Genomic DNA, 18,770 nt, shown 5'->3' with positions numbered 1-18,770 from the left:
TCCCTCTGACGGCCCAGGCCCACATGGCCACCCCGGGGGGAGCCTGTCAGTCTGCGGCAGTGCAGGTCCCTGCCCTGACGCTGTCTGTGGGGCAGAGGGACGGAAGGACCCGCGCTCAGGCAGGGAACCTGCTGCCCCTCCATGTCCCTCAACCCCCTCCCACCTTCACTCAGCCACCGAGTCCCTGAAGTCTCTTCTCAAGGCTCAGCCTGCCTGGCAGAACTGCCCACAGCCCCTTTCCCGTCACAGGCCAGGGAGTCGCTCCCCGGAGAGCCCCTTAGCCAGCACCATCGTTCCATTCTCCACCCCCCCCTCCCCCCCAGCCTGGCCGCACAGTGGGAGCCCAGGAAGGCCTGGGGAGAATGAGAGAGTGATAACCAGCTGCCAGCGCCCCGCCCGGCCAGCTGCTTGAAGAGTTGGACGCAGGGGATGGGGCAGCCGCTCCCGCTCCCGGAGGGTCCCAGGCACCGGCGAGGGCGTGGCGGGGTTTACCTGTTAGTTAAGGAGTCTAGGCATTAACGCAGCGGCTCCCTCTGTCAGGCAGTGCACACGCAGCGGCCCAGGGGACAGTTACCCAGGTAGCGTCACTGTCATCTATATTGACGGAAACGACAAACACCGTTAGCATCCTGTCAGCAGCGGTGGGCACGGTGGGCACGGTGGGCACGTGCACAGCCTCCCGCGCTCACAGCTCTGGGAGCTCACTCCCGGGTGCGCTCAGCGCAAGACCACCACACACTTAGCAAAACTTCTGAAAGCAAGGGAAGCTTGCCACGCCCTCCGTTAGCCACGCCCCGTTAGCCACGCCCTCCCCGTTAGCCACGCCCTCCCGTTAGCCACGCCCTCCCGTTAGCCAAGCACCTGGGTGGCGGGTTGCCATCACATTTAGGGGGACGATCAGATACCATTAAGCCAGGGCTGCTGCCCAGAAGCGGACTCCCTGGAGGCTGGAGGCACTGGAGTGGCAGTGGGGGCGCTGGAAGCACTGCCAAGTGCCTCTGCGGAGCCCGTTTAGTGCCACGCTGAGCTGGGGCTGCCTGCTCCCTTCCGAAAGCGGGGGTTCTTGACCAGAGCCTCCTCAGCTGCTGAAAAGCAGCAGCCGGGGACGCTGTGACCTACCCCGGGACCTCCCACTCGAGACCAGACAACTCCTAGGACAGGCTCCTCGCCCAGAGGCACTGCCCACGGGGAGCGCTCGCGACAGCGCTGCTGTGCTGGGCAGAGGCACTCAGATGAGTGAAACTACAATGGCTGCAATCAACAACTTCCTCTATTGTCCTGTTTCTCATTTAAGGGTAAGTGATGCCAAACATGTGACTTCCGACCATTTGCCAGTGGAGAAGCCGACTGCAGGGCCATCCTGACCGGCTCCGCACTCGGGTCAGGCCTGAGCCTCGGCCGGAGTCACACACTCGATGTGGCGTGGCCACCTTCAGTGACCAACCCCTCCGCAGGGGGTCCGGAGGTCACACATGTTCGCATGTGGCTGAAGCACGCCTGCACACGTGACGCAGGCGCACACGCACTGCCCGGGCAGGCGGACTCCGGCCAGTGCCACTGCCACGGTGGCTGGTGTGTGGCCACAGCTGTTTGTTGCACACCCGCCTTTAAAACAGGCCCTGCCCTCGTCCGCCAGCTTTAACTATTAAAGAGATTAACTAGGGACCCGTCTGATGTGCCCTGGCCCCGACCTCTCCCTGCGCCTCCAGGCGCCATGGGCACAGGAGCCGGGAGCCGGACCGAGACCGTAAGAAGACGCAACATCGGACCCAGCGAGTTCGTGTGCCCTCACTAAGGAAGAAAAGACCCTGCAAACCTGCGCACCGTGACCTCCTGAAATCCCACAAAACCCACTGCTGGCCCAGACTGCTTCCCGGTCAGAGGCCCACTCGGGGAAATGACACGGAACCTGGGCAAGCTGCCCCCCAGGAGACACTCGCTGCCAGTCGCCTTCTGCCGACACAGACGCGCTCCGTCCCGCCACCTCCACCCCTCCGTGCTCCTCGGTTTGCAAATGGGCTGAGTAGGAGGGTTTCTTGTTTTTCAATGAAAAAACGAAGGGTTTTCCTCCCCTTCTCCACATTCCCAGCCCTGGTCGTGCGCACAAGCTCTCCAGTAGGAATGAGGCTATGGCTGCCATGGCAACAGGCAGCCGTGTTCCCACTGCACAGCTCCAGACCCGCCGCCAGGGAGGCTAAGCCTCAGGGTCCACCTGCAAGGCCAGGAGCAGCCCTGCCGGTGGGCCCCATTGCTCCCTCAGGCGCCAGGCCAGGGGCCAGTCTACTCGGCCTCCATCACTCAGGACAGGAAGGGACGCAGGTCCCAGGCCGCCCAGGGACACGCATGACAACCAAACGATTAAAATAGGAAAACCCCTCGTGTCCCAGACAGAATCAAGCCTGACCCGAGACGGGGCCTGAGGAAGGAACCCCAATCCTGTGCGGGGCAGGGCCTCTCGCTGGTGCTCAGACAGCGCGTCCGTCAGAGGAGCTCCGACGGGGTCGCCCTCCAGAGGACGCAGCGCAGTGACACGGGAGCCACGGTCCAACAACGTGGAGGGACTGGCCCTGGGTCCAAATGGCAGGCGAACCCAAAGGCCCACGTTTTTAAACGGGAAGTACGAGATTCCCGCGAAAAGGCAAAATCACAACGGGGTTTTCCAAGGTGCATTTCTGACGGATGAAGAGAACCGCAGCTGGCTTTGGCCTGGTTACATTTATCTTTCCCTCCAGGGCCATAAAGAACCACCACAAAGCCACCCCTCGCTGACCCCGTGCTCACCTGGGCTGGGGTCGCTGGTCAGCGGCCCAGCGAGGACGAGTCAGGTCTGCCCCAGCACAGGACACTGGCTCTGCTACGCCCCCAACGGGTCCAAGGCCGCCCCTCAGCGTCTCGTGCCGTTTCTGCTCGCTCATAAACCCTCCTGTGTCACGGGCCCTTCCCTCTCCTACGGGTCTGACCACGGGAAGTGGCCCGGGGAGCAGGAGAGGCCAGCCGTCTAGAAGGGGGAGGGCGACGCCTGCCCCAGCTTCTTCACCTGCGTAGATGAGGCTGTAAGCCCACAGGGCCTGCCTCCACCTCCAGAGACGAGGGACCCCGTAACCAGAGGTCCCCGTTTTCGGTGATGACGAGACCTACTCTCCCAGTCACCTCTGGAGTGAAGGCGCACAGTCCAGGCGCTGCCTTCTTAAAAACCAGCCTCCCAACTCGACCAGACGCCTGGAAATGGCGTTCCCGCGTGTGGAGGCTTCCCCGCTCCACAGCAGCCCCTGCCCCCAGCAGCTCCGCCCGGACACTCTCCACCGGAGAGAGACCCAGCTCCACAGGGAGGGCACCGTCTGCGAGACTGTCCTCCGCTCCAGACGCCGCCAGAGCCGCTGCCTGTGGCCTGACCAGCTGGCTGAGAGAGGGGGGCCCAGGACCCCTTCCCTGGGCTCAAATAACTTGCCAGAAAGGCTCACTGAACTCAGGAAAACCCATTTACTCATTAGGTCATGGATTTATTCCAAAGGATCTTAAAGGATGCGAGTAGACAGCCAGAGGAAGAGGCGCAGGGCAGGCTCCTGCCAGCGCGTGGCACGTGGAGGCGGTCTGGTTCCAGGACCGGAGCCGCGCTCGGTGTTTATGAGGCTCATTACTAGCTCCGGACTGGGCCACCGGCCACTGAGCTCCCCCTATAGCCCCCCTCCCCCCCAGTTGGGGAGGCAGAGTTCTAATCCTCTGATCACCAGGCTGGGGCTCCTGGCAGCCAGCCCCCACCCTCTAGCGCTTTCCAAAAGCCACCTCATTAACGTAACAAAAGACACCTTCATCCCCCACTCTCCACACCTAGGAAATTCCAGGGGGGGGGGGGGGGGGGGAGCCTGGGCCAGGAGTGGCGGAGGCACAGGGGGTGCTTTGTATTAATGAGGTGCTTCTGGGAAGAGGAGAATAACCCTGAGTGTCCTGACCAGCCTCGTACACAAAGCCGCCTGGCCCGGCCCGGGAGCCCCCACAGTGAGTGCAGGGAGCAGGGCCTAGACCAGCTCGGGGAGCATGTCCGCTTCTCTGCAAGGACGGACGTCGCTGGATGATGACAGTCGCATCCTTCTGCTTCCATAGAACCTACCGTTTACGTTTAATCAAACAACACACTACCTTTCAGAAGAACTTTCTGATGGGCCTATCTGAACGCCACAGGGTGCTGCCAGGCGGTGAGAATCCAGGAGTGCTGTGGTGCCGACTGGCAGAGGCCCGCAGCCCCAGGAGGGGTGGGTGGGGGCAGGGCAGGTCTGACAGCCCTTTGGACCCCATGAGCTCCTTCCTGCAGGTGCACTTGGTGCAGACTCGGGCTGGTTACCAGGAACCATCCAGAAGCCTTCCCGTCTGACACAGCACTGTGCCAGGGACTTAGACCCCTCCCGGGCTGTGGTGCCCAGAGACCAGCCACTCAGGTAGGCCTGGCGCCTGCTCCCTCCGCAACCACTCCAGGTCTGTCACGTGACCACCACGGGCCTCAGTCACATGACAGGACTTTTCATTCAACAGCCCCACCCAGGGGCAGCTCAGATTTCACTCTGCTTTATTCAGCCTGCTCCCCAGGGACTGAACGCAAGCACTACCCCTAGCCACACCCCACCTGCTCTGTTCATCCTGATTCTCCCACAATGCACTGTACCAGACTAACTCGCGGTCGGCCCTGACAGCTAGACGGGGTGGCCATCCAGGCGAAAGGCCTCAGCCACTCTCCTCTCCTCTCCTCTCCTCTCCTCCCCTCCCCTCTCCTCTCCTCTCCTCTCCAGGCTGAGAGACAAGAAGCAGCCCTGCGGCGAGGCCGGGCGTGGCGTTCGGGGCTCTGCTCCTGGTCTGGCTGATGGACCGCACCCTCCCCGCCTGCGGCCAGAGCCCACGTGGGTTTCTCAGCTGAAAACATCAGCTGACAGGCACCTCCCAACTCACCGACTGGTGGGCGCGCCGTCCGGGCCTGCGGGCTCGGCGTGCTGTCCGTTAGCCGGCAGGAGAATGAGCCTCCAGCAGCGCCAGGCAGGCGAGCAGAGGCGAGGAGGCCCAGGGCTCCCGGCACCTGCGTCCAGGTGAGCGTGGGAGGGCGAGCGGTTCCCAGCACCTTAGATGCACGCACACGGCCTTCGACAGCACCCCCTCCCTCCCCCCGAGGGTGTGGGTCCACACGCAGCCACAGAAACTCCCCGTGCCGTCCAATCGCGATGGAGGTGAGTGGGACTAGGGGCACGGTAAGGCCACAAGCACAAGCATGACCCCGGCCCTCCCCGAAGAGCAGCCCCTGCCGCGAAGCTGGACAGACCTCCATGAGCATGAACACTGGAGTCACCAGAAGCGAGGAGATGAAAGCTGAGCCCCCGGGCAGAGCGGGCGCAGGCACGTAATACACGCTCATGCAGGTGACCTCCCGTGACACAGGACCTGAATGTGCAAGGAAAGGGCTTAAAATAGGCTCCATCTCTTCCTACGGAAACGGACAGTGACCCAGTCACCGCACCCCCACCCAGGAGTCAGTGATGCGGCCCTGGGCGCACCTTGCCCCCTGGGCGGGCTTTGCTGGGGGAGTGAGGGTGCTCAGGTGCCTGCCGTCCTCGGACCCACAGGCAGCACCTGGGCCACACGTTAAACCTGTGGGCACAGCACTAACAGCTCCAACAGTTTCCAGTGAAGGAACTGTTCCAACCGTTCCTTAGCGACACCTTCCGCCTGGGAAGATGCAAAGTTGCGGGCATGGACGGTGTGATGGCTGCACGACACTGCGGACGCACTTCTAATGGCCAGAGCGGCGTCGTTTCTGGCAGGTACACCCTATCACAGCGTGCAGTGAGGCAGCGTGAGGGACACAGCTGGGACATGACCTGGAAGGCCATGCTAGCGAGAAAGTGGGGTTTCCCCCTAAAGGAACCCAGTGCCCCCACAACCATTCGGCAAACCCACAATCTTTTAAGCACGACTTTGAAACCCACAGGACGCTGGCCAAGGACGGGGATGAGCCTGTGTGTGGTGTGGGGACAGCAGGAAGGCACGGGACGCCGTCGTCCAGGCGTCCTGGGCCACCAGCGGCCGCCAGCAGCTCAGAGTGCTGACCACACACCCAGCTCAGGGGATGAGTCAGGAGGGAGGGAGACGGACCAACAGGCAGAAAGACAGAAGAGTGGAAGTCAGCAGGGCAGAGTGAGTCAGCTGACCCGGGAGGAAGTGCTGGGCCCGACTAAGGCCTAAGGTCCCACAGAACAGACTCCGCGGCACCGTGCTGGGCCGGCCTTGCTGGGGGCCCGCGACCGGCAGGGGGCACTCTGCCCCATTTGGCGAGGGCCCGGGAACACCACCTCACGCCCCCAGGGCGGTTCACGTGGACCTCTCTTCCCCCCGTCACCCTCCACCCCCTGTCCCACTGTGGGAGCCGGGCCTGGCTCTGCCCCCACTCCGCCTGTCTGCAGGAGGCTGCCGGGGGGGAAGGTGGACGGGGCCCAGAAAGCGGCTCCTTCACTGAGAAGCAGCTCCTCGGGGAGGTTCCACTGCGGGCGTTAAGGTGTAAGTTCGCCATCGGCGTGGTTTCCTTTACACCTGAAATCTGACCACACGTGGACGCCACCCCCACCGGGCGACCCGCCTTAAGAGTCACATCCCGTTTCTTCCGGGTGGGGCCAGGGTTCCCTCTGGACGAGGCGTCTCCAGTTTTAAAGGAACAGTTCATAAAAAGGCAGGGCTCTAGTGCAAGTCACATTCCTAAAAAGCCGGCCGATCCTACCAGTAGCACCTGGAAGCATTGCCAGACCGGTTCCCACCAGCTCTCCCCTCCCCCAGCCCAGCCGAGGCTCGCCAGGAACAAACAAACGCCGCCGAGATAAAGACCTTCAGGAACTGTGAACAAGTCTATCTGTTCACAAAACCAACTGTGGACGCAAGGTCGCAAGTTCAAACACAATCGGCCATTGTGCACAGTGCCTCAGTTTATCGGGAACAATAACTCCCTTTCAGAGAAGATGGAGTCCCGACGCGGCCCGCCAGCATTTTTAAGATACTTTGCAGGATAAATATTAGCTCGGGACCTGCCTACGAGAGAAGGGAAAGCTGCCAGAGAAACGTTTTAAAAGAGGAGAAGGGCGCCCAGGCCTGGCCAGGGCAGGGCCAGCCGCTCCCTCCAACTCGCCCGGGGCCCACCGGCGCACAGCGCAGCGGAGAGTGCAGTGGGGGCCCCCAGAGCCACCGGCAGACAGAGAAGTGGGGCGTGGAGGCGATGGAAAGGAGGGCTCCAGGTGACTGCTGGGTGAAGAGCAGGGGCAGTACAGCTTCGGTTCCATTTAAACCTAATTCTTGAAAGTTAAGTAGCCTGGGTGACCAAACGCAAGGACCCACGGGCCTGCACTGGAGCCGCCCCCACGCCCCCACTGGGTGGCGTGCAGCGGGGGCCTCGGCTGCGCTTCGCACCAGACTCCAGCTGTCACTCACCCGCGCCACCTGGGGAGCGTTTCACATTCAGGACACGGCCTGAGCCCGCCCCGCAAGTCACCCGCTCAGTGAGACCCAGAGCAGCCTCCAGGGTCACTGAGGGGGGCAGCCAGGTCAGCCAGGGTCCCACAGACCAGCCCAAGCACCTCACTCCTATGTCCCTGTCTTTCCAACCCAGCACAGGCCCCTCTTGAAACAGGTAGGCCCCCCCGAAACAGAGGAGCGCCCAACACTCTTCCGCCTCCTGCAGTGCACCTGAAACAAGCTCAGCTCCCTGAGCCGAGGGCAGAAGATGGTGCAGAAGACAGTGGCCAAGTCTGAACCGCAAACCAAGTCTCTTACGACAGCCGTGACCCACGCCCACCCTGTCCCGTCTGTAAGGGGCAGCACCTAAAGCCTGCCCTAAGGGCTGGTGACGCAGGTGATGCTCACGGTGCCTGTAAGAGCAGGTCCTCCCTGGGGGCTGCTGCCACCAAGTCCTCAAACTGGAGCGGAAAGGTGGCTGCGGCCGGCCATGCGGACGACGGTCCTGCCTCGGCCTGGGATCCCGCCCACCAGCAGGCCTCCCCCACTGGTTCTGTCACTCACTCCGCCTCCTGCTCCCCGCTCGGCAGCCGGAATGTCTCCACTTGGCCAGTTTCTCTAGGCATCAACATCACACCCATCTCGGCCTTGACTTTGGGCGGTTCTGGGCCCCCAGGCCACAGGCAGCAAAGGGCCTGCAGTCAGGCAGCTCCTGTGACCCAAGCACAAAGCTTCCGGGGCTTTCCCGCAGCCACTGCCCGCCGCGGAGGCACAGGACGGGCGGCCAAGCAGACAGCCCAGGCCTGTGTGGTGCAGAGCGCAGGCCGGACGGCGCGGTGTGAGGGTGCGGTGTGTGGGGAGCCGTGACCGCCCCACGTGCTACGCTGCACACGCACCGCCACAGCCAGGGTGCAGCCGCTCGCGGGTTCTCAGCAGCGCAGACCCCGCTGTGCACTCAGCAGGTGCTGCCGGGGACACGTCCCCCACGAGCAGACAAAGGCGTGGACGTCCTTGTGCTCCACATGGGACCTGCTGACCCCCCGCAGTGCCCGAGCCGCAGGGGGCAGGTGTGCCGCACGGAGCCCAGGCCTGGCTCCCGGGCCCTGAGAGGGGGGCCGGCTCGGGCACCCCCCACCTCGGGACGGAAAGTTGGCCGGAGCTGGGAGGACGCCTGGCGTCTATAAAAGCGCCCCTCCCAGGGGAGCCTCCCGAGACAGACGCCCAGATCCCTCATTCTTTCCCTTATTTGCCGCTCTGAACACTAAGCTGTTCCTCCTATTTTGAAACAGAATCCAGGTCAAAACCTTGTACAGTGAACGGTGACCCCAAGAAAAAGGTCACCAGATCCAAAATATTTCTCATCTGGCCAGAGGCCCAAGTAACTCTAAGCTGTTTATTTGCTTAGAGCGGAGCTCTGGGAGGGGACAGAAACCCAAGCCGACACCCGTCCGTCTGAGCCAGGAGAGGGGGGGATGCGCTGCTCCCTTGGCGGGTGCTCCGGGCAGGCCCTCCCCTCCCAGGACTCTCTGCCGCGGAGCAGAGCCGTGTGGGCCTCTGTGCACAGCGCAGGCCCCAGCGAGGCCCCCCACGACCTCACACCTCCCACGCCCGCGGCCAGTGAGCTCCTGCCGCACCACACAGCTCTCGGCCTGATGTCCTGGGTGCTGGCAGCCACGGGACCGACACAGTCGACGTCCCCCTCCCCCACCGGCCTCCCGTAGGTCACTCACCTCCCCGGCTTCCACGTCACACCCAGCCGGTGCACGGCGGCCCTGCACACAGGCGGCTCCCGCTTTCCCAGCTGCACACGCCGCTCAGCCTTCGCACCCATCCCGTGCCCGTGCAGGGCCCAGGCTCAGCGTGGCCGGCCTCTGGAGAAGGGCCCACTGGGGAGACGGGGCCCTCCCAGCCGCCTACACAGACCCGCCCCCGGTCAGCACCCAGGGCACCTGAAGACTTTCCTGAGGCACAGACGGACCCGGAGGGAAGACACGAAGCCAGCAGACACAGGTGGGGAGAACCCGCGGGAGGTCAGGAGGTCAGTGCGGACACTGACACGCAGAGCAGCAGCCACATGGGACCTGGGCTCTCCTGGGGCTGCGGCTCTCGGGCCAGCATGTCTGCAAACCCGAGGTCCACGTCTTCCCCAGAGACCCCGGAGCCGCCCGAGACCGGGCTTGAGGGGTGACTCAGAGGCGGCGCCCTCAGGGCTTCAGAACTCCCCATGTCAGTCAAGTGGGGTGTCCCTGAGACATGCTTCTCAGGATGCAATCGCCTACCAGCCTAAAAGAGGGGGCTGTCCCACGCACAGAGGGCAGGGGGCCCTGGGGAAGATGCTACCCACAGGGGAAGCCCCAACACCCCCATCCCTGCTGCCCTAAAAGGCACGAGCACGCCGGCCGCCAGCCCTCGGGGAGCAGCTGTGCGGGAGGGTCTGAGTGCCCGCCTCCCTTCTAGGGACGGGATTTGGAACAGAGCGAGGAACCGCGGGGTTTGGGCCCAGGCAGACGGCCAGTCTTCACTGGGGCCCCTCCTTCTGCGCCTCCGGGAAGCTTACAGCCTGTGCACCCCCATCTCGGTCTCTCACCAGGAGCTCAGCACGCACCCCTGCAAACAGGCCGCACCTGTACCTGTCCGCAGCTTCTCTCCTCAGACCACCTGTGTTCCCTCCCAGAACAGGCGCCGGCAGAGTGAGTGACAGTTCAAGGCGCGTCTCCCATGGAGGCACCGCGACAGTGGCCTGCAGATGCCCGCACTGCCCTCCTGCGGGGAGTATGCCGGGAGACCCTGCTCCGTCCAGGCACAGACATTAGCACCCCCCCCCCCCCCGGCCCAGTGGGTCTGAGACCGCGAGGAAGGCAGAAGTAGCTGCTCTTCCAAATTGCTGGCAACAGCAGGTTCAAGTGCCACTACCACGCCACCTCCACGGCACGAGGCCTGTGAGCGCAGGGAGCCACGCCGCCTCCACAGTGCGAGGCCTGTCAGCACAGGAAGCTGGAGTAGATATTAGTGAGGGGGGAGCAGAGGGAGCCGCTTGCTGCACCAGGAAGTCAGCTGCACGCTCTAGGGGACCAGCATTGCCCGCCAAGGATCAACACCCTCCTCCCCACACCGGGGAGCAGGGGCGGGGCCTGAGCAGAGGCCGGGTCTAGCCTGGGGAGGTGCAGGCTGGCAGAAGGCGGGTGCAGCGCAGCCCACAGGAGTTGGGAAGTTGATCAGAGGGCTGCTCTGTGCACCAAAAGGCTGTGTGTTCAATCCCCAGGAGGGTGGGCACAGGAGGCAACCGATCGATGTTGCTCTCTCACATCAATATTTTCCTCTCTCCCTTACTCCCTAAAACCAACTAAACACACCACCACATACCCTTGGGTGAGGATTTTTAAAAAATCACACACACACACACACACACACATATACACACACACAAAAGCTCCCAGCCTTTCCCAAGCCTGAGATAATGGAACCCCAGGGGAACAAAGAGCTCTCTCCCCCCCGGAACACACGCAGCCATGCCATCTGCAGCCGTGTGGGCCCGCGGCAGACCGCTCGGGCCCCAGAACTAAGCTTTAACGTGAGACAAACTCTGGACACGGCCTTGGTTTTGGCCTTGAAGATAAGCTCGGGCTTCTTCCTCGGCAGGACGGATGGAGATGGGACACGGAACCAGAAGGGCAGCCTCCTATGTGCACCGAGCACGCCCGCCACACCCCCACCTCCCGTGCGCGGCCCGGGAAATGCTTTCTCGATCCCGTGGAGAACACGCTCCCACCGACAGCACACGCAGGGCTCTCCCGGACGCAGGGTCAGAAAGGCGCGGGCAGACAGCAGGCCACGGCCGCCGCGGCCCCAGGACACGGCCAGGTGGCTGGGGGGAGCGAGCGCCGGGGCCTAGAGCCTTAGCCCCACCAGGAAGCCCACACACCAAGGCTGCTCATCACAGGAGGGAGGCCTGCAGGGCGCGGGGAGCCTGTGACAGACGCACATGAACGCACACCTCGCTCTTCCTCCACCCGTGTCGACAGGGAGAAGACACTCCCGCAGCGAGCAGAACCACCCTTTCCTGGCGGGTGTAGTTTATGCCACCGCAGGTGAGGTCACCTGGGCGTAAGGATGCTTTCAAAAGGCAACGACCTCAGGCAGGGCCAGGGCAGCAGCTGTGCCCCCTTCCGGACCCCCTCCCCCCCGCCAGGATGGCCTCCCGCCTGCAACCCAGTTCCTTCCAAGAAACAGCCCCGTGACCAGATGCCGCCTTCTGGCCTAGATGGTTGAACAACCAATTAAAGACGGCTACGTACAAATATGAAAATTATGTACTTGGTTACAGAGGTTACTCTTTTGAGCAGCTGATGAGTCTACCAGGAAAACAATGTGCGCCCTGAACGGCGCGGCTCAGCGAGGGGCTCAGGGAGCGGCTGGGCGGCTCAGTGAGCGGCTGGGCGGCTCAGCGAGCGGCTCAGTGAGCGGCTGGGCGGCTCAGCGAGCGGCTCAGGGAGCGGCTGGGCGGCTCAGCGAGCGGCTCAGGGAGCGGCTGGGCGGCTCAGCGAGTGGCTCAGCGAGCGGCTCAGCGAGCGGCTGGGCGGCTCAGCGAGTGGCTCAGCAAGTGGCTCAGCGAGCGGCTCAGGGAGCGGCTGGGCGGCTCAGCGAGGGGCTCAGGGAACGGCTGGGTGGCTCAGCGAGTGGCTCAGGGAGCGGCTGGGCGGCTCAGCGAGTGGCTCAGCGAGTGGCTCAGCGAGCGGCTCAGGGAGCGGCTGGGCGGCTCAGCGAGGGGCTCAGGGAGCGGCCGGGCGGCTCAGCGAGTGGCTCAGCGAGGGGCTCAGGGAACGGCTGGGCGGCTCAGCGAGGGGCTCAGCGAGCGGCTGGGCGGCGCCCGGGCCCTGAAAGGTTGCTGGTTAGATTCCCGGCCAGGGCACATGCCGGGTCTCGAGCTCCATCCCCGGTAGGGGTCGCGCAGGCCGATGTTCTGCTCTCACATGGATGCTTCTCTCTCCCTCTCCCCTCCTCTCGCTGTAGGAAAAGAAACAATAGGCCATACAAGGTGCACTGTGCCACCTGTCACCGCCGCCCTCTTCAAGGGCAGCAGGCTGCGCAGGCCACGCCAGCCTCCAGCACAGGCCGACCCTCCCCGCGGGGAGCTGCACCCCTGCCCGTGGGAGACTGTCCCTTAGCCCTCCGTGGGTGTGCCCCCGCCGCTGGCGGGAAGGGATTCCGGGAGGCCCAGCTGCTGCAGACGCGCGGGGATGAGCTGGAGCCTCTGTGGCGAGGCACAGGGTGTGAGCACCACGGAGAGGGGGAAACCGAGGCACGGCGGGACAGCAGCCCCGCATGGGCACCTCCCCCAGGCCCTCAGCACAGGCCCCCGGCTGGGAAAGGAGGCGGGTGTCCCAGGAGGGCGCCCCCCCCAGGCCCTCAGCACAGGCCCCCGGCTGGGAAAGGAGGCGGGTGTCCCAGGAGGGCGCCCCCCAGGCCCTCAGCACAGGCCCCCGGCTGGGAAAGGAGGCGGGTGTCCCAGGAGGGCCCCGAAGGCTGAGGTGAATCAAAGCCCAGCAGACTCGGGAGGGGTTCTGGTTTTGTTTTCTTAGCCCCGCCCCCTTTCCTGCTTAGCGATTCGGACAGAAACCTGCGTCAGGAGGCTCAGCCCGTTTCCACTTCCGAAATCTCAGACAGCCCCTCCGCCCCCCTTTCTCCTCGTCCAAAACCATCTACAGTTCTACACCAACAGTGCGTGTGTCCTGGGAATCCCACACTCCGAGAGTTCAAGTCCGATTCTCTCCTGCTCATGGCCTGTGCGCTGCCCGCACATCCGACCAGCCAGCAGAACCAGAGGGTGCAGGGCCTGTGTGACAGATGCAGGCTGGAGGGCGGGGCAGGGCTGCGGGGTGGCAGCGAGCGCACACGTGGTGAAAGGCTGTGCCTGCTCCTTGAGGAAGATTCAGATCAAACATCTTAGTTCAAAACAGGCCTCGCCACCTCCCGTCCAGCGCAGGGCGGCCCTGAGAGCAGGTGCGGGGCGTCAGCGGACGGGTGACTCCCATGACAAGGACTCTGCTCGAGGCTGAGCTGGCACGGGCCCGGAGCCGCTCCCACTACAGCTGGAAGGAGGCAGGGGGTGACTATGGGAACGGGTGGGACGCGGGCGCAGCTCGGAGCGCGATGGGCCACCCCCAGCCTCTGCTGCCGCCTGAGAGGGTCACCGGGCCTGACCTGAGAGGAACTAGGTGCCACGTGCCAGAGACCCGCGGGGCCCTGTGACCGTGCCCTCTGCAGGGGGCCTCCAGGGAGCTGGCGGTCGAGGCTGGGCAAGCGGGCCCCTCACGGAACCCCCGGCCCGCCGGGCTCGGGCCCAGGAATTCCACCCGCTCCCAAGCCTTATCTCGGGCGACATTGCTCAATGCAGCTGGACAGCCTTCGCTCTGTGGCTTTCGCTGCTAATTTTAACTACCCTACATTCTCCCACAAACTGAACGGGCATCCACAAGGCACCGCTGCAGGCCGCCTTCCGCCTCCAGTGCCCGAGGCACGTGCCCCACCCCCCCATCCCCGTCCCGCGGCTGCTAACCACGGTCACAACGGTCATAGCGAGGAGCCACAACCACCCCCCCCTCCGGGTCCTCTCCAGCCACTCCTCAGGGGCCAGCCTGCCAGCGCCAGCCCGACCACCTGCTTCTGGGCACTGAGTGCACCCTCACCCCATCCCCCACTCAGACTGGCGGCCAAGCTCCGTCTTGCAGGGCCCAGAGGCAGACTAGGCGGCTGGCCCTGCAGGTGCGAGCCCCAAGCCAAGGCCCCAGGACAGGGCTCCTCCGCTGGGAGACCGTGTGGGATGTTAGAGGACCCGTGGGCACTCACTCCCTAAAGCACAAGAAAACGGGGTCTTGTGTTTCTGTGGGGAAGTGGCCCACAGCCTTCACCAGGTTTTCAAAGGAATCCACGACCCCAACCGGGTCAGAACCACCCGTTAAGGGGGAGGGGCGTGAACAGGGCCCTCGATGGGCACAGGGATTCTTGTCCTGAGATGGCCATTGCATAATCTTTTCATAACTTTTTGGTCAGTCCTTCCTTCTGTAGTTTCCTTTACAACGGAATTGAGCAATTGAGTTTCATACAAAAAAAAAAAAAAAGCAGGTAAAAGAGAGAGAAAGATGGATTCTATGTTTAAGAAACTAGGAGGGCTGCCCAGGGTGACAGACGGACCGTTTCTGGGCCTCACGAAACAGTCACAGCAGAAATGGAAGACCAAGCGCTCTCCTGGGCCTGACCTGGGGCTGCACAGAGGTGAGGGGCTGGCACCCGTCGGAGAAGCCGGGCGGCAGCCGGCGGCGAACGAGGCTCCCCTCGCTGGCCATGCGGCTGGCCGGGGCGGGAGCATGTGCTGAAGCTCAGGAATAGCTCACTCATTTTGAAAAGTGACCCAGCACAGATGGAGGCGAGGAAAGACGGAGTGAAGAAGAAACCAGGTCGGCAACAACGGGCCTCACGGTTCATACAGAAGCAGGAGCCTGTCCAGGTGCCACCGAGTGCAGCCAGACACGCGTGGACGCGAGTGGGCAGGGCCTCTCGCTTGCGTGCAGGGACCAGTGTGGCCTGCAGGGATGCCCGCCCTGGCTGCTGGGGTTCAGGCTCAGAGCTAGCGAGGCTGCCCTCCTGGTCCAGCCCTCCCTCGGCCGGGCGCTCGGACTGCCCGCAGGTGAACTCAAGGCTGCTCCAGAGCCAGCGGGAGCCCCAGGAAGGAGCAAGTGGCCGTGCACATGGGACTTGGACACGCCAGCTCTGTGACAGCAGCACCAAGCACACGCAGCGCCAGGGGCCAACGCAGCACCCTCCTCTGCCACCTCCTCAAGGCCCCAGTGACCACTAACCATGGCCACCAGCTTTCGCCAAACAGGAAACCACACCAGGCGGCCTTCCTGGTCCCACATACACAGTCTGGCCGTGCCGGGCAGCTGAGAGGAGAGGCACTGTGAAGGCCCGAGAGGTCACCCTGTCCCACAGCCTCTGCTCCATGGGCCACCTGCTGTCCACAGGCCCGAGCCGCGAGCTGGAAGGCTGTGAGGCCAGGCCCTTGCCTGGCCGACTCCCCCGGCCTATAAGCGGAGGCCACCTACTTCCTGGCAACAGAAGGACGCCACAGCTACAGGGACAGTGACGCCCAGCCACAGACACACGGGGCGCTGGAGCTGTCAGTGATGAGGACAGCAAGCTCTACACAGCGAGGAAGGGCTGACTCAACAAGTTCGAGGTCGCCCGGCCGGAGGCTCAGCTGGTTGGAGCATCGTCTCCTACAGCAAAGAGGCTGGGGTTCAATTCCTGGTGGGACTCATACAGGAGGCGACCGATCAATGTTTTTCTCACATTCTCTTGCTCGCTCCCTAAAAATCAATGATCATAGCCTCAGGTGAGAATTTTACAAAAGGAGTTCCAAGTCCTTGGTCATTTTGTTATCAAATCCCGCCCGGAGGCAGAGCCTCCCCAGGATGTTCAGGGCAGACAGCAGGTCCCTCAGACAAGGGTCCGTGTGCCCCGAGGGCCAACCCGCACGTGACCCATCAGAACTCAAAAATTCCCTGCGAAGACTGTGGCCTGCTGACATCCCCCCCCCCCCCCCCGCCCCACGGGGAAGGGGGACACGCAGGGCCCTCCACAGGCACACGCGGGACCACGCCCACGGCAGCCAGCACAGCGTGGCACCCGTGGCTCAGGCTGGAAGCGAATCCTGCAGGCATAAAACTGTCTTGCAATTTTTTTAAAAAAATAGAAATCTAGATAAGATCTTCCCAGGGTTAAAAATCAGCCAAAAAAATAAAAAGGGAGAAAGAATGGGTTGAAAAAGTTGAGAAATCCTGGTTTGGGGCTTAAGACCAGCTGTGGCAAAAGAACCAGGCCAGACCAGCCCAACTCAGCCCAGGAGGACCCTGAGCCTCCCAGCACCCTCTTCGCCAGGCCCACCAGGAGGGCACGCCAGGGCTGCCACACGCCGCCCTTGAGAGCCAAGGATGAGTGGCACTGCCGGCCATTTGCAGATACCTCCCGGGGTCACACCCAGCGGCCGGGCTCGCAGGTGGGCAGCTGGGCAGGTGGGCAGGCGAGTGGGTCCCGCAGAGCAGGCCCGGGTCTGCCAGGCTCGCGCTGTCTTTCCCACGGGCTTCAGGTGCCACCATGTTTCAAGGTCGTATGTTGGCAGAGAGCTGGCGCCCAGGAGGGATGAGTCCAGGAGAGAAGCCCTGGCTGGTCCAGGGGCACAGGTCAGGGGCCGGCGAGACGCACCGGGGACAGTGAGGCCTGGCCACTCCCTCGGTCCCCACAGAGGCCTTGGCGCTGTGTCTGCCAGAGACGGGGGCGCCCTGGGACTCTGCAGGGCTGCGCAGGCCCCGGAAACACTCGGGGGCAGAGCTGACACCCGGGCACCACCCGCAAAGCACCATGCCGCCGGTCCTCAGGGTGCCTCGTCCAGGAGGAATCAGGGGCCCCGCGCTCAGCTCCCCGCAATGAGAGGGGTGCACAGCCCAGCTGGCGGCCGCCCTCGCTCGCCGGGGCGATGCGTCACCTGCGCCCAGGGCGTCGCAGAGCGGTGAGCACTTCCGCAGCCCAGAGCCACTGCGTGGCAGGGAGGAGGCAGCGCTGTGGGGAGAGGCCCGATCCCGGCCCACGCCCCCGGAGGGCTCCCAGCCCAGGCAGGACTATGTGGCAGGACCACCCCAGATGGACCAGGTTCGGAGGGACCCTGAGGAAACCCACAGGAAAATGGCGGAGAGCTATTTCCCCAAACCATATCATGAGCAGCAGAAACCACGGCCGCACTGGCCCGGCCTCCAGACTCCCCCACCGGCCCACAGACCTATCTGAGCCCCACAACCACAAACGGACACACGTGCAGGGCTCTTATCTGCCCGCAGCCTCGCCGCCGCTGCGCCAACCGCCGGACGGACCAAGGAGAGGCCGATAACAGCTGGTGACAATGCCACTGAGGGCCGGCCCTGGGACGCGTCCGCCGGCCTGGCTCCCTGACACAGTTCTGCCTCCCTCTCCTCACAGCGTCTGAATTCCCAGTGTAACTACCACCGGCTCAGGTGTGGGTCCAGGACACAGGTCCCGGCTCACTGTGCACCGGACGGTGTTCACCATCCCTCCTTTATGAAGTTACCGCCGTTTCTCAGTCACGGTGCTGAAAGAAGACAGCCGTCCCACACTGCGCACACACACACTCAGTGCACGCGTAGAACCCAGCTTTTCCTGTGGGCGGAGGCAGCCCGCAGCCCCCACACCCGCTCCGTGTTAGCGAAGATCCAACACTCCAAGGTTCACCCCCAGCTCAGCCACCTACTGTGTGGCTTAGGGCAAGTTACTTCACCTCTCTGTGCCTCCTTTCCTCCCTGCTAAGTGGAGAGACTGGTGATACAGCAGAGCCCCCCGGGTCCTGCAGAGCGAAGCCGAGTGCTCTGCATGGGGCCGCCTCAGTGCTTATTCCTCCCGGCTGGCCGAGCGCCAGGAACAGAGCCTCATTACGCTCCCCGGTTACAACACAGAAGCTGGAGCTTGGACCAGTGGGCGGCCTCTGGGCCAAGGACACAAGCCAGGGACGGCCCCGCCAGGGTGCACACGCTCCCCGCACAGGCCGGGCTCTGGGCTGCGGCAGCTGAAGCACAAGAGGCACAGGCCGCTGCACCCCCTGAGGAACGACAGCACTCAGCCCTCGGAATCCTTCAAGGCGGAGCTGCCCTTCCCTGCCCCACAGGGCGCCTGAGCCTGAGCCGGCCAATCAGAGCAGACAGCCTCAGCCCCACAACCCACCCAGCACCGCTCACCAAGTCAGAGCAGCCTGCGCATGGGGCACGGGGTGCAGCAGGGGCGCAGGAGGACGGGAAGCACCCCGGCCCTGGCTCCATCCAGCAGAGGGTAGCAGTGTGCAGGCCTGCAGGGCTGATCCCCACTTGGGGTGCATTGGGTTTACACCGCCCGCCTTCCCGGCCTGTTACAGGCGGCACCCCTGGCTGGGAGGTGAGGGGAGAGTCCAGGACAAGCGGCCTCGCTGTGCAGTCCCCCGAGGGCCCGTTTCCCCTTCAGCAGCCCTGGCTGCCCTAAGCCTTTGGGTTACAAACCAGACTCAGTGTCAAGGTCCGAGATGCCAAGAGGATGTAAGGAGGGGCTCCTGCTTTAGGGATCAATGGAGGTGGCACCTTTAAGGCTCCTTCCCCAACTCGCCCAGAGTGGGCAAGGGGCGCGCTGCCTGCCCGTGTTTCCTGCGCTGTCAGGTGAACCACAAAACCCTGACGGTCATCGGGGGGCAGCTCCTAGCGTCC

At 63.8% G+C, this 18,770-nt stretch overlaps 1 protein-coding gene across 3 annotated transcripts in view; it reads right to left on the bottom strand.

Annotated features, from left to right (window-relative positions):
- The window catches only part of SLC45A4 (solute carrier family 45 member 4), a 42,934-nt gene that overhangs the window by 18,323 nt on the left and 5,841 nt on the right, over window positions 1-18,770 (bottom strand). For 2 of the 3 annotated variants that reach the window (XM_036337582.1, XM_036337579.1), the window contains exon 2: window positions 493-594. The exons of the other annotated variant lie outside the window; for it this stretch is intronic. The gene's annotated coding sequence lies outside the window, so the exon portion shown is untranslated. The remainder of the gene's footprint in view (window positions 1-492; window positions 595-18,770) is intronic. 3 annotated transcript variants of the gene reach the window in all.

The sequence above is a fragment of the Myotis myotis genome, unplaced genomic scaffold (genome assembly GCF_014108235.1).
Source record: "Myotis myotis isolate mMyoMyo1 unplaced genomic scaffold, mMyoMyo1.p scaffold_m19_p_16, whole genome shotgun sequence".
Classification (NCBI taxonomy): Eukaryota; Metazoa; Chordata; class Mammalia; order Chiroptera; family Vespertilionidae; genus Myotis; species Myotis myotis.
This window is presented reverse-complemented; position numbering and strand designations above follow the sequence as displayed.